Below are 12,899 nucleotides of genomic sequence, written 5' to 3'. Positions count from 1 at the left end.
TTCATTCCATAACTAGAAGCTTGGATCTCCCATTCTTCTTCACTCATTTCTGCCTACATCGCCCCCTCGCCACTGCCCTTCCCTCTAGCAACCACCAGCTTGTTCTCTGTAGTTATAGGTCTATAGAATTACTTTTTTTAAATTTAATGTGAAGAAGGGGTGAAACTTCTTTTTTTTTTCCCCCATATGGACATACAGCTGACCCAGTACAATTTGTTGAAAAGACATCATTTCACCTGCAGCACTACCTTTTGATACAAATCAAGTATTTGTGTATGTATGGGTCTGTTTATGGACTTTCTAGTTGGTTTGATTTGCTTATTTTTCTCTTCTTTTATTCACATATGTCTTAATTGTTGTAGCTTAGAAGAAATCTTGACATTTAGTAGAGTGAGTGTTTTTGCTTTGTTCTTTTCATGAATATCTTGGTTATTCTTGACCCTTTGCAATTACATATACATTTTAGAATCAGTTTATCAGTTTTCAAAAAAAAAATGCCTGCTGGATTATCAAGATGGCCCTGAATCTATAGATCAATTTAAAGAGAATTGACATCTTTATAATATTGAGTCTTTTGCATGAACATGGATTACCTATTTACTCAGATCTTCTTCAAATTCTCCCAAGAATGTTCTAAAATTTTCAATGTATAGGTCTCACACATATTTCTTTTGATTTATTCCTAAGTATTTAGATTTTGTGACACCAAGTGGTATTGTTTTCTTTATGTTGTTAAACAAAAATCTGTTGTTAAACAAAATTTTATGTTAAATTGTTTTTACAGTGAATAAAACACTACTGATTTTTGTGTACTTACTTTGCATACAATGACAGTGCTCAAATTTTTAGCTCTCACAGTTGTAGATTTTGCTTTTTTATTCATTTTCCTTATACATAATCATGTTTACAGATTTCTTCCTTTCAAATCTTTCATTTTTGCACTGGTTAGGATATCAAATACAATGGTAAATAGAAGTGGACATGATGGGACTCTCTTTGGTTTTTTTCTTCGTCTTAATGGAACTGGTTTCAGTATTTTCCCATTAAATATGAAGTTTTCTGTAGGTTCTTCATAGAAAATCTTTACGATATTAAGGAAGTTCCCTTCAATTCCTAGTTTCTTAAAGTTTTTTTGGAAAATCATAAACTTGCATTGAAAGTTATCTAATCCTTTCTTTGTATCTACTAAGATGATTGTATGAAATTTTTCCTTGCTCTGTTAAAGTGATAAACTATATGGACTTATTTTTTTTTTTAGGATTTTATTTATTTATTTATTTTTAAAGATTTGTATTTATTTATTTGAGAAAGTGAGAGAAAAACATGAGAGGGAAGAGAGTCGGAGGGAGAAGCAGACTCCCCACTGAGCTGGAAACCTGAACTGAGACTCAATCCTGGAACTCCGTGGGACCATGACCTGAGCCAAAGGCAATAGCTTAACCAGCTGAGCCACTCAGACGCTCATTTATTCATTTATTTTGAGAGAGAGGGAGGGAGAGAGAGAGTGTGTGTGTGTCCATGCAGGTGGGGGGAGGGACAGAAGGAGAGGGAGAAAGAGAAACCGGATCATCGAGCAGACTCCACAAGGAGCCTGACACAGTGCTGGATCCCTTGACCCTGAGACCATGACCTGAACTGAAACAAGGAGTCATAAATGCTTAACTGACTGAGCCACCCAGGTGCCCCTATGGACTCATTTCCTAATGTTAAACCAGCTTCACACATCTGAAATAGAGGTTTGGTTGTGATGTACTTATCTTTTTATATGTATTATTAGATTTGCTTTGCTTACAATTTGTCAAGGATTTCTGTATCTATATTCGCGGTAGACATTGGTCTGCAATTTTCTGTTCTTGTAATGTCCTTATCTAATGTTTTTCACAAATTTGTTTCTTCATAGAACCATATAGAACCATATTCTTGGTCATTTGGATCCCTCTTCATCCAGGTTCCTTGGTCTCAATTCCATGTTCACTGCTCTCCTCCTTTCCAGTTCACCGTGACCTTGAAAATACTCAAAGGGATAGAAGAACTTTGTTCATCTTCTAAGCAAGAGAACAGGTCTCTTTAAGAGGAGCCCCTGATTTTCATGCCTTTGAAGTTTCTCTCGAGGGCTGTGTTCTTCCATCCCTAATGGGCCTCCCTAAATATCTATGGGAAGCATCAGCCAGGTGGAAAGGGCTGCTCTTGGACACTGTTTCTGCCAGGGACATGTGGACGACAGCTGGCATGGAATAAAAAGAATAGCATGTCATTATTAAAGCATTCTCTTTGCCCTCTCCCTAGACACTTACACCTTCTTTTCTAGCCATGGCTTACCATAATTTCCTGGATATTTAGCGATGCTCTTAAGAAGCAATAAACAACCTCATCCAATATCCAGCAACACACCCTTTTACCTCTTACATAATTTCTCCATTTGTTTATGAAGGTTTTATTACTAGGCTGTGAGCTGTTGGAGAGAAAATATTTCCGTGGTGGAATAAGCAGGCTCGATTGCTGATTGACTAACAGATGATGGAGAAGGGGTGTCTAAGTCGATTTCCAAGGGTCTGGCCTGAGAAAATCGATGGAGGGCAGCACTGGCTCAGGAAATATGGAAGGGAAAACACATCAGGAGAGCAAGGAGGAAGGTGTGGTTTTGCCCCTCATGAACCCGTGGGATGTTCCAAAAGGAAATCTCAGAGGCACAGAGACAGATCTGAAGCTTCAGAGGCAGAGCTGGCGGGGGGACACAGATTTGGGAGCACGTAGGTGGTCATGGAGGCCATGGGAACGGATGAGAACACCCAGGGAGAATGTGTAGCGCTAGCCACATGCTCTTCTACTCCTTTTTAAACGATTATCCTAGAGCAGGGGTTAGCAATCTATGGCCTGTGGGCCAAATCGGGCCTGTGGCCTGAACACATGCCTGTTTGTTTATGTACTGTCATTGACGGCTCTGCTGGAGGACAGAGCGGGAGAGTGGTGGCCATAGACGCTGTATGACCGGTAAGGCGGGGAAATAGTTACCACTCGGCCTTTTACAGAAGTGCTAATCCCTGACCTAGAGGTTACAGGAAGTACCCGTGCTTTATTAAATTTAATATCAGTAAGGCAGTTAAGTCCGTTGTCAGTTCATTGCTGCTCTTTCGCAGCTAATGGATCTGCTTGTTCTCTTGCTCCCAAATTTGCCTCTGCCTTTGGTTCTTATCAGTGTTATTATGATGGGCCTAGGTATAGCTTTCATTAAATTTATCTTATTTGGATTTTGTAGAAATTCTTTTTTTTTTAAAATAGTATGTCAGTATTAAAGCATTCTCTTTGCCCTCTCCCCCTAGACACTTATACCTTCTTTTCTAATCCTAAATGACAATAACTGGGGGGGAACGCATGGAGCCCAATGTGGGGCTTGAACTCACCACACTGAGATCAAGACCTGAGCTGAGATCAAGAGTGGGATGCTTAACCAGTTAAGCCACACGGGAGCCCATTATAGAAGTTCTTGGAACATGTCACTTAATGTCCTTAAATGATCTTGGAAATAAAGTAATTATACTTTTGAATAATATTTCTGCCTGTTGTCTGTCTCCTCTTCTTTTAGAACCCCAATTACAGGGATGTTCAATTGTGTTAGTATGCCCCGCATTTCTTTTACGCCCTTGTCTGGATTTTCTCTTCCTTTTCATCTCTATGTTTTAGCATAGGTATTTTATACTGACCTATCTTTCAGTTCCCTAATTTCCATCTGCTCATTTTTTAGTAGATTCCAAGTTTTTGCTGAAAATTGCTATCTTATTATCTATTGATCACAGCTCTCTTACAGTCTGGATGTGGCACCTCCAAAATCTAGACCTCCTGTAGGTCTGTTTCTAGATCTTGTTCTCCTTCCCTCCTCCCTCTTCCTCCCTTCCCCCTCTCATTCTCTCTCTCTTTCTCCCTCCTTCTCTCTCCCTCCCTCTCCTCCCTTCCCTCTTGTTTTTCTTGTTTCTGGGAATGCCTGCTGTTTTGTTGTTTGTTTGGGCTGAATACTAACATTAGGTATGAAGAATCCTACACATTTTGAGTGTACAATATGAGTCTTTGGGTAATATTAGCTTTTTTAGAGAGGACTTACTTTTCTTTGGGGTAGGCTTTTAGGATAGAGATGAATTATCTTAATTTTGTCTGCATGTGAGTTTATTTGAGACTGCTCCATGCTGATGCAAGCAGTGGTCAATTTCTGGTCACCTCTGTTTCCCAAGGCTCACCTCCGTGGTGAGCCACAATTCCAATTCCTTTGTCTCTACATAGATTAGACTGCTCAGAATTCTACTTAATATCTCCATCTTTTTGTTGCTATGTCCTGCTTAGCTTTCTGGTGGACCAGAGTTTATGGGTCTGCAGGTGCTTTGAGGAAGAATGCACTAGAGACTTCCAGCTCACTTCTCAATGCCTTCCTTTCCTCTGGTTTTTAGTGCTTCGGGTCCTTACTGCCTTGGTAGCTCTGTTATCATCAAACCATAGCTGAAAGTGCAGATCACTTAGTTGTTTTTTTAAACACAAAAGAAATATATGTTTGCTCTATCAAATTAAATAATACAGACATATACCAGGAACAGTTTAATAAATCCCCGTTCCCAATCTGTCTCCTTTATTGAAGTAACCAGTGTTAAGGTCTGCTGAGTATCCTTCCATTTTTTTTTTTTTATACTCACATATACCAATATAGTGGTTGCCAAAGACAATTAGCTTGGGTTTGTTTTTTATTTATTTTATTTTTTAAAGATTTTATTTATTTATTTGACAGACAGAGATCACAAGTAGGCAGAGAGGCAGGCAGAGAGAGAGGAAGGGAAGCAGGCTCCCTGCTGGGCAGAGAGCCCGATGTGGGGCTCAATCCCAGGACCCTGGGCTCATGACCTGAGCCAAAGGCAGAGGCTCAACCCACTGAGCCACCCAGGCACCCCTTGGGTTTGTTTTTTAAAAATTGTATCATGCATACACGATTCTGCAATTTGCTTTTTACTAAGAACTGCAACAGTGCATACAAATACATAAGTGCATAATATTCCATACTATATATATGTCATATTTATTAAATTGTTCTCCTGTTGCTAGAGATTCAAATGGTTTCTATTTTTTTCTAACCACATAAATACATTGCTACTTTCTCAATTTTTGCCCGTCTACTAGGTGAAATATGTATTTGATTTTACTCCAAGATATTTAGAGAATTTTAAAAAAATGTTTATTGGCCATGTGCACATACTCCTTCGAAAATTCTTGTGTCTATCCTTTGCCCTTTTTCCTACTGTTATCAAATTTGTAAGACTACTCAATATAATTCATGATATAAACCCCTCATTCATCACATATGTTGCAAATATTTTCCCAAAGCCTGTTTGCCTTTTAAAATGTTACTTATGGTATCTTTTCTGATCTGAAAGTTTTAACTTTTACATGCATAAAATGCCCATGTTTTTGTTATGACTTCTAGACCTTGTTTTAAGGCTTCCCCACTGGAAGCTTAAACAAATGTTTTCCTAAAGTTGATTTCCTAAAATTTTATATTCTACATTTAGGTTTTTAATTTATCTAGAACTTTTTTTGTACATGGTATGCTTTATGAGTCTAACCTCGGATGCCAATTCTGTCAGTGTAACTTATCAAATAAACTACCCTTTTCCACTTGGTCAAATATTAAGACTGGTAACTACTTGAACCAATTTTGGATTCTGTTTCTTTGATCCCTTTGTCTATTATTGTGCCAAGCCCATTATTTTTTTTTTACTTATTTATCTATGTTAAATAAACCATCTTTTAGAGCAAGTTTAAGTTCACAGCCAAACTGGGAATAAAGTACAGAGAGTTCCCATAAACTCTCTGTCCCCATACTTTGTATTTTTTATTACATTAGATATAAAGCAAATTGTTTTATCACCCATCCATCTTTCTGTTAGAATTTACTTGCGTACTCTCAGCTATTCCTCCACTGATTTTTAAAATCATCACATATAATCATCATATAAACTAGGATTCTGGATGACATTTCATTAAATATGTAAATTAATTTGGGAAGGGCAGGCACTGTATGACATTCTAGCATTCTTAATTTTTAAAATTTGTTAAAGATTTATTTATTTATTTATTTATTTATTTGAGATTGTGTGCGAGACCGTGCAACCATGGGTGGGGAGAGGGGCAGAGAGGGAGAAGGAGAGAAGGAGAGAAGCAGACTCCCCACTGAGCCAGGAGCTGGATGAGGAGATTAAGGGGGGGCTCAATCTCACAACCCTGAGATCATGACCCCAGCAGAAATCAAGGAAATTAAGAATCAATTACTTAACCAATTGAGCTACCCAGATGCCCCTCTATCATTCTTAGTCAGTTGTCACTACACTTAGACTTTTTTCACATTTTAATAAGGATTCATAGTTAGTTCTTTAGGTCTTTTGCCTTTCTTGTGAATTTTACTTATAGGCATTTTACAGTTTGATTTTTTATTAGAAAGTGGGATTTCCTCCCTCCTGACATCCAAATTTCTGTTGATTAAAAGTAAAACTACTAATTTTTGTACATTAATTTTGTGTCCAGTTACCTTATTCAATTTTCTTTTCTTTCTTTTCTTTTTTTTGGCATCTGAAGGCATGCCTAGCACTAGTGTGTGCTAGTTTGGGGGAGGGTGGGGAGAAGAGGGAGAGGGAAAGAGGGACTCTCAAGTGGGGTTCCTTCTCATGACCCTGAAATCATGACCTCAGCAGAAATCAAGAGTCAGATGTTTAACTGAGTCACCCAGGCACCCCACCTTATTCCATTATTTTAATAACAACAAGAACTACCAATGGGCCAGGCATTATTCTGTTTTTTTATGTATATTAACTCACTTAATCCTCAATATTTCTAAAAGATAGGTACTATTATATCAGTTTTACAGATGATGAAACTGAGACCTAAGGTAGAATATCTTAGTCTTTCTAGGAAAACAATATTCTAATCCTAAAAGGAAAATTTTACTATTTACCAATATTTAAAGTAATTGTTTTATTTTATTTCCTTATCATATTGGCTAAATCTTATAAAACAATGTGGACTCACAGAAGAAATAACAGGCATTTTTCCTTCTTCCTGATTTTAATAGAACTGATATGAACAGAAATTAAAGTAAACCCAAATGTACACTGGTAATTTGATAAAGAATTATGTGTGCAAATAATGATATAATAATAATAATAATAATAATGGAATAAAATTTTAAAAAATTAAAAGATTTTTATGTGCAAGTAAGAAACCCTTGGTCAATCCCACACCCTGTTAGGATTTTTTCCCTCCATAGAATACCCACCCAACAGCAGTTTAAGCCATAAGAAGTCCAAAAGAAAGTTATCTCAGGGTAATTTAGCAGCTCATTAAAAATGAGTCATTAAAAATGGGAGAACTTCCTGAAATTTCTGTTCAACTGTCCCTGGCATGTTTGACTTTTCCCAGGATGTTTGTAACTTAAGGATCATGAGATGGTAGTCAAAGGTCCACAGCTGGTAAGAGGGTTAAATTCAGGACTACCTGTTCCATTCTGTTAGGGGAGAAAAAGTTGTCACTTTGCCAAACTGAGTGTCAGGGTTGCACTGGGTTTCACGAGAGCTCCTGTAGCCAGAAGGTGGCCATTGTGGGCCTTTCTGGATCATTGCCTTTGGACATTAGTTATGTCTCTGAGGTTCAGAGGCTAAGTTCAGATGGAGAACATGTTTCTGTTATGATAAAGAGTGAAAGGGAAGGAAATCCTCCCATTTGCCACAACGTAGATGAACCTGGAGGGCATTACGCTAAGTGAAATAAGCCAGACACAAGGGCAAATACTGTATGACCTCACTAATATGTAGAATCTAAAAAAGTGGACCTCTGGGAGCCTGGAGTAGAATGGCGGCTGCTGGGAGTCGGTACAACCTCAGTTATAAGAAGAGTAAGTTCTGGGGATCTGATGTCCAGCACAGTGACTACAGTAAATAACACTGTATTGTTTGCTTCTTGAAATTTGCTGAGAGTAGATCCTAAGTGTTCTCCCCACTGGAAAACATATACATACATTGAGTCATCACACTGCACACCTTAAAATTACATTGTACAAAGTAAATATATACAATTTCTATTTGTATACATTTATTACATTGTACATACATTGAGTCATCACACTGCACACCTTAAAATTACATTGTACAAAGTAAATATATACAATTTCTATTTGTCGATTCTACCTCAATAAAGCTGCCCCCCCATTTTTTTTTCTTTTTTCTTTAACGAAAAGAGCACAGTTGAGACTCCCAGAAACAGGCTGAGGCTCTAAGGAGACTCCCCCGAGGACAGACTGAAGGCAAGAACCAGACGGAGTGAAAGCGGCAGCGGCGAGGTGAGCTGGGCGCGCGCTGCGGGGCAGTGACGCCGGTGATGGGCCGGGGTGGCCAGAGCGAAAGGCAGTCACCGGGGACCTGAGTGAGCAGCGGTCCAGCTGCCACGACAGCAGCTTCACGGGTGAGGGGAGGGCGAGGATCCGTCTGGCCCCTGATGGCGCGATTTATTTACTGAAAGTCACGGACACACGGCGGCCTTCCAGGCGGAGACCCGCAAGGTTCTCCTCCCGGCGGACGCGGGTCAGAGCCCACGGTGGGGGAGTGGGAGTGGGATGTCCATCAACAAGCAAACTCCGCCGCCTTCTTGTCAAACTTCAGATGAACCTAAGTGGTGGGACAAGAGCTCAAGCCAGAGGAAAGGCCGGAGAGTGGCCGTGGCTGTGGTGGGGCCGTGGTGGTGGCCGTGAAGGTGGGCTCCTGAGGGTGGGGGGTGGAGGGGAGCACGCAGAAGAGCAACGAATTCCAAGGCGTGGCGGGCCGGCCTGGCGCAGGCTGGAGGACAGGAGGGGTCATCCGGGCCCCTGGGGTCACCAGCCTGGAGTCCCCCCGGGGGGGCGAGGGCGCAGGCTTGATCTCGGCTTCTCTAAATCCTTCCTGCCTGAGACACCAGGCTCTCCTCCCCCCGGGGCGAGCCGTCCTCTCCTTCTGCCGGGGCGCCCTTGCCCACCTGCCAGGTGCTTAGCCTACAGCATGGTTGTCTGCCTACAGTTGGGAAGTCAACAGAGCTAAAAATAGCAGAGCCTGGGATGGAGCACAGTGATGAATCTGCTAAATTCTACCGAGAGCCGAGAGCCAGGAGCGGCAGGGAGAGAGGCCTGGAGCGCCCCGGGGCGGTCTCTTCCCTGAGAAACCATCACAAGACTTCTGGTCTGGATCTGTGGATTATTCTGCCTTTGTGCTTCTTTCTGGGAAGAAAGCAACTCCTGCCTGGTTTGCTTCTCAGGATGGCAACTGCACCAGCTGTTGTAACAGCGTTTTCCTCGCTGATGCTGATGAAAAAAAGAGAGAGAAGAAAAACAATGATATTTACCTAATTATGGGGACACTATTTGTGGTTGGGAAATTACACATGCAGGAAGATATGAGGAAAAATCACCCAAATATCACCACCTAGAGATAACTATTATTAAGGTTTTTAGTTTTCTATAACTATAGTTAATAATATATTTGGGTCTACCTGAGGTCATTTGGGAGCTACAGTTTTGTATCCTAATTTTAAATTTAGCATTAGTTAGCAATCACTTTCCCACTGACAGTATCCTCTGTAGGTCCCCAGACTGGGCTCTAGGCTCCAGCCATACCAAGGGAAATAAGGCAGCCAGAGGCTGGGGTGGGCAAATGCCAAAATTATGTCCCATGGGGTTGTTTTCTGAGGTAAACAACCGTGGTGTTACAACCTTGGTAGTTTCCTGACTTTCTTCCCCAATTCATAAGACGATGTCGCCGGAAGAGGACAGGAGAGACTCAGAGACGCAGAGACCAGCTTTTAGAGCAGAGGATTTTCTTTGGTGGGGAGCTGTCAGACTTGTGCAATGCGTGATGCATTGCCGAGGAACGTGCACACACACACCCACACAAATGGCATTTAAAAAAATTTCTGACCACCCATATCGCGGCACACATCCTGATTTTTGCCCTCGTGACTAGGCCTTTCTAACCAGAGAAGCTGGCCGATTTATAGTCATGCGAGGTGAGGAGAGCTGTCTTCAGCGAGGACCCTGTCAGAAGGAACCTTTTCTCCGCCTGACTTGGAAGCCGTAGACTTCGGCCGCCTCCTTCTCTTAGTCCCACACGAGCCTCTTACTGGTATTTGTAATGAGTTCAGCCAATGGAACATTTTAATCAGCTTCTGTATTCTTACAATTTGGGTGTCTTTGTTATCTTTGTCATTCTTACTGTGGCAAGGCTAAAGCAGGAGCCAAACATAAACCCAGCCCACTTCTTGACGGGCCCCAGTCATAGCATGTGTGTGACTTTATTGTCCTTTCTTACTTATCTGAGTGCGGAGGGTCTCGTGAAGAACCGTTATCACACAAGGAGCAGGCACTGTCAGCTGCCCGCCCAACAGTCATTTCCTCCTTCTTCAGCGTTGACCACAGTAAGAAGGAAAGAGGAAAAAAAAAAAAAAAGCACTGAAAAGGTAGGAATAAAAAGGCTGAATAAATACAAGTTGGGACTGGTCGAAGTCAGTCGTGGGTATCTTGAACCCCTTTGCTAGGGGTTCAATCTTGAACTCACTTTTCAGCCTGCCTTGCTGTTTGAGACAGCCACGTGATTCAGTTCCCATGATGGGCACAGGAAAAAATCTGGGAAAATACCTCCTTCCTGGAGAATAAGAAGGGTGTTTTTCCTTTGCCCCCTTTTTCTCATCTTTTGAATGTAGTATGAAGACCTAGTGCCTACAGCTGTGACAGCCTAGCCATCTGGTGACAGTGAGGTGACAGCACGAGGGTGAAAAGCCCCCAGGCTCAAGATGCTGATGTTGAAGTGTGAAAAGGAACTAGATCCTGGATGACATTTTTGAGTTACCAGTCAACCCTAGAATTGCCCACTTTGGGAATCTTTCCTAAAAAGTAAGAAGATTTCTCATGGTTTAAGGCACTCTTTCTTGCAGGTGAACCTATCCTAATTGATACATGCCAAGGATGGCCAGTGCATGAGAGGCTCAACTTTTCTGAAAGGCGGTGTCAATATTGTAGTAACTGCTAAATTACAAACCACAAATTCAGTGTCAGGAGTTGACCAGTTGGGTGAATAAGATGCATTTTTCTTTCAACTGGTGGAAGCTGATCCTTCCAGAAGATGGACAGATTAAGATGAGGGAGTGAGCAAAAGGAATCATCCGGAATCTGTATCCCATAATCCTTGAGCACAGTTAACGTGGCATACTTTTTTATACACATTTTTAAAAGATTTCATTTTTATTTATTTGAGAGAGACAGAGAGCAGGAGACAGCACATGCAGGGGGAGTGGCAGGCAGAAGGAGAGGAAGAAGCAGACTCCCTGCTGAGCCAGGAAGCCTGATGCCGGACTTGACCCCAGGACCCCAGGATCATGACCTGAGCTGAAGGCAGATGCCCAACTGACTGAGCTACCCAGGTGCCCCACTCTTTTTCTTAAAAGATTTTATTCAGTTATGAGAGAGAGAGTACAAGTGACAGCACAAGCAGGGGGAGCAGCAGAGGGAATGGGAGAAGAAGATCCCCACTGAGCAGGGAACCCCACATGGGGCTCGATCTCAGGAGCCTGAGATCATGACCTGAGCCGAAGAAGGCAGCCACTTAACTGACTGGGCCACCCAGGCACCCTGTGGCATACTCCTTAGGCTTCTCTTAAGCCTGAAACATGTTTTTGGTTTTTTTTTTAAAGATTTTATTTATTTATTTGTCAGAGAGAGAGAGAGAGAGAAAAACGCTGCACAAGTAGGCAGGGTGGCAGGCAGAGGCAGAGAGAGAAGCAGGCTCCCTGCTGAGTAAGAAGCCCAATGTGGGACTCGATCTCAGGACCCTGGGATCATGACCTGAGCTGAAGGCAGATGCTTAACCGACTGAGCCACCCAGGCATCCCTATGTATGTTTTTCACAACACCTAATAGAGAAAAGTGAACCTACATAGTATAGAAACAGGGAGTCATACTCACAAATAGAGACCTCTCAGAGCATTTGGTGAGCACTAAGGAAGAGCCTGAGATATGCCTTGAGCATGCGTTCACCCTGGAGCTGATGGTAGAGAGTAATGCAAATTCAGGATCAAATGAAATTAGAAATACCACTTGATTTCAGCTACTTTATAAGGAAACATTTCAGTTTCCATCGGTTTTTAGTGAGTGGTTATTCACTTTGCAAATTCATTCACTGATGGGTTTTAAGATTTTATTTATTTATTTGAAAGAGAGATAGAGATCACAAGTAGGCAGAGCAGCAGGCAGAGAGAGAGAGGGGGAAGCGGGCTCCCGGCTGAGCAGAGAGCTCAATAAGGGGCTCGATCCCAGGACCCTGAGACCATACATAACCTGAGCTGAAGGCAGAGGCTTAGCCCACTGAGCCACCCAGGTGCCCCTCACTGACAGTTTTAAATGGTGATCGGCCTCACAGCATCTAAATTGTTGTTGGGTCTATACAAAAACTGAATTATGGAATCTCTTCAGGAATATGGTGTTAAGGAAAGTTCCTGAACTTTGAAGTTGGACCAACAAGAATTCAAATTTTCTGCTTTTAACTAGATGTGACCTTGGATATAATCCTTTACTCCTTTGAGCCTCATTTCTTAAATGAGGATAATAAGGCCCATTGCAAAAGACTGTTCGGTCATTTAAGCGAAGAATGTAAAGTACAGATAATATGTACAGATAAATGGAAAGTACAACACATAGCAGGTGCTGATAACTAGTAGCTTCTCTGTCAGTTACGGTCTAATAGGAAATAGATGGAATATGCAATTTAGCATGTTTTAACACTTTTTTCCCCCTGACAAATGGATTTATTTCCAAAGGTGGGCAGTACGTAGGGGAACCACATCTAGGAAAAATTCCCAGG

The 12,899-nt window shown here is 41.6% G+C and overlaps 1 long non-coding RNA gene across 1 annotated transcript; it reads right to left on the bottom strand.

Annotated features, from left to right (window-relative positions):
* Positions 1 to 7,073: 7,073 nt before the first annotated feature.
* LOC116879973 lies at positions 7,074 to 8,224 on the bottom strand. The gene is made up of 2 exons (XR_004385145.1): positions 8,156 to 8,224; positions 7,074 to 8,063 (listed from the first exon to the last, which is right to left on the bottom strand). It is a non-coding gene; the product is annotated as an uncharacterized LOC116879973 (long non-coding RNA).
* Between the last annotated feature and the right edge of the window lie 4,675 nt (positions 8,225 to 12,899).

Source organism: Lontra canadensis, unplaced genomic scaffold (genome assembly GCF_010015895.1).
Source record: "Lontra canadensis isolate GAN:19392208 unplaced genomic scaffold, GSC_riverotter_1.0 scaffold64, whole genome shotgun sequence".
Lineage (NCBI taxonomy): Eukaryota > Metazoa > Chordata > Mammalia > Carnivora > Mustelidae > Lontra > Lontra canadensis.
Note: the sequence above shows the minus strand (reverse complement) of the source record. Positions and strands in the feature narration are given on the sequence as shown.